Raw genomic sequence first — 2,013 nt, 5'->3', positions numbered from 1 at the left:
CCAGCCTTCTCTTGACCTCAGTATCCTCATCTGTAAAAGTGCAGTGGATTGGATGGCACTTACTATGTCTTGCATTTTTGACACTCTTATGTTGAAAAAATATAGAATTTATAAGGAAGCAGTTTGTAAAGGCTTTTGTTCAGGAGAGTACTTTTTCTTTTTCCCCTGGCAGAGAAAATCAGACCATATTTGTTCTTGACATTATAAAATGACCAATATTTCAAAGAACTAAAAGCAATCAGATTTAAACAGCAAGGTAAAATGTGTGCTTGATATTAACACACTTTTCTTCACTCAGCAAGAGTTCTATTTTAATCTGTCACTTCCAATATTATCCCAGCCTGTTTCAGCCCATTTAGGTTAAGTAGCTACAACAATTTGGAATGTACTAATGACTCTTATATAGTGACTGCATGTGTCCTAGGCAGAATCCATTGAGGCCTTGGCTCTAAGACTGCTGGCTCGTAGGTTCGCTTAAAGGCCCACATGTTTAAAATTGACAACATGTCGCATATGGCTCAGAATGAATTCAATCATTTTGAACACATGGGAGAAAGGGTAATTATGGCTCAGAGGTTCAGAGGCTTAGAAGCTCCTCCCTGTGCCACATGGAGAGGCAATGGCTTGAGGTATGAGGCTAGTTCACCACTGCTTCTTTTGTAAAGGATGGTCTCCATGACAACATGACTCTCTTTTTCCACCTGAGCACTGGGGTTGTAGAGCCTTAGTTATTCAAATTTGAAGTAGCATGCTTCATGCACGAGCTAGCATTCTCCTCAAATGTAAAACTGACACTTATAGTGACTCATCTCTCTTCCTCTCCTTTAGTCAATGATAACAGAACTGATTTCTGTAATCTAGGTTTGGTCCCTTTTTAGGGTGCTCAGTGCATGGCTAATTGCTATCACTCCAATCCATCTAACATTTAAAAATCATTTATTTTTATTCACGTGTATCTGCATGTGTCTGCTTGTCTGTAGTGCACCGCACATGTGCAGAGCCCATGGAGGCCAGAAGGGAGCATCACATCTCCTGGAGCTGGAGTTACAAATGGCTACGAGCCTCTTGATGTGGAGGTGGTAATTGAACCTGGGTCACTGACAAAAAGCAAGTGCTATAGCAAATGATCTTAACCACTGAGCCATCTCTGGAGCTCCAGCTAACATTTATTGGGCAACTGCTATATCCTAGTGCAGTAGGCAGTAGTGGTAATTCACATACTTTTAAGAAACTTTTCAAATGCAAATATACCTATTTCAAAATGTAATCAGCATTATTGGTAATGCTGCACAGGGAATGCCTACTTGAATATTTGTTGAAGGAATGGAGAAGAAAAAACTACACATTCTTAACATCTCAAAGGCCTTTGAACAGGGTCCTCTCAAATTCCTTCATACAGATGGAGATATTAATTCCTCAAAGGGTATTGTTGTAGAATTCCCCTCTGTATGCTGTGAATACCATTGGCTAATAAAGAATCTGCTTTGGGCCTATTGCAGTGAAGAATAGGGCAAGGTGGAAATTCCAAGCAGATAGAGGAGAAGAGAGTAGGCAGAGTCAGAGAGAAACCATGTAGTAACAGACAAGACAGACACCGGACACTGCACGGAACCCTTACCTGTAGGACACAACCACACGGCGATACACAGATTAATAGAAATGGGTTAATTTAAGATGTAAGAGATAGCTAAAAATATGCACAAGCTAATAGACCAAGCAGTGTTTTAATTAATACAGTTTCTGTGTGATTATTTTGGGTCTGTGCGGCTGGGAAATGAATGAGCAGCTTCCACCTACAGGGTATATGACTTATCCAAGGACATACACATAGTTCATTAGACCTGCAAGTGGATTCAGGGCATTGTTCTCTTCAGATGTAGTGCAAATCTTATGAAGTTGGGAGACATTGAAGCATAAAGACAGTATTACATATTTCATCAGATGCATTCTTTTCAGGGTTTTGTTGATTGTGTTCTTTGGGCTATGCCTCTAAATGATTTAACAAGAAATGGA

The sequence above is a fragment of the Microtus pennsylvanicus genome, chromosome X (assembly GCF_037038515.1).
Source record: "Microtus pennsylvanicus isolate mMicPen1 chromosome X, mMicPen1.hap1, whole genome shotgun sequence".
Lineage (NCBI taxonomy): Eukaryota > Metazoa > Chordata > Mammalia > Rodentia > Cricetidae > Microtus > Microtus pennsylvanicus.
Note: the sequence above shows the minus strand (reverse complement) of the source record.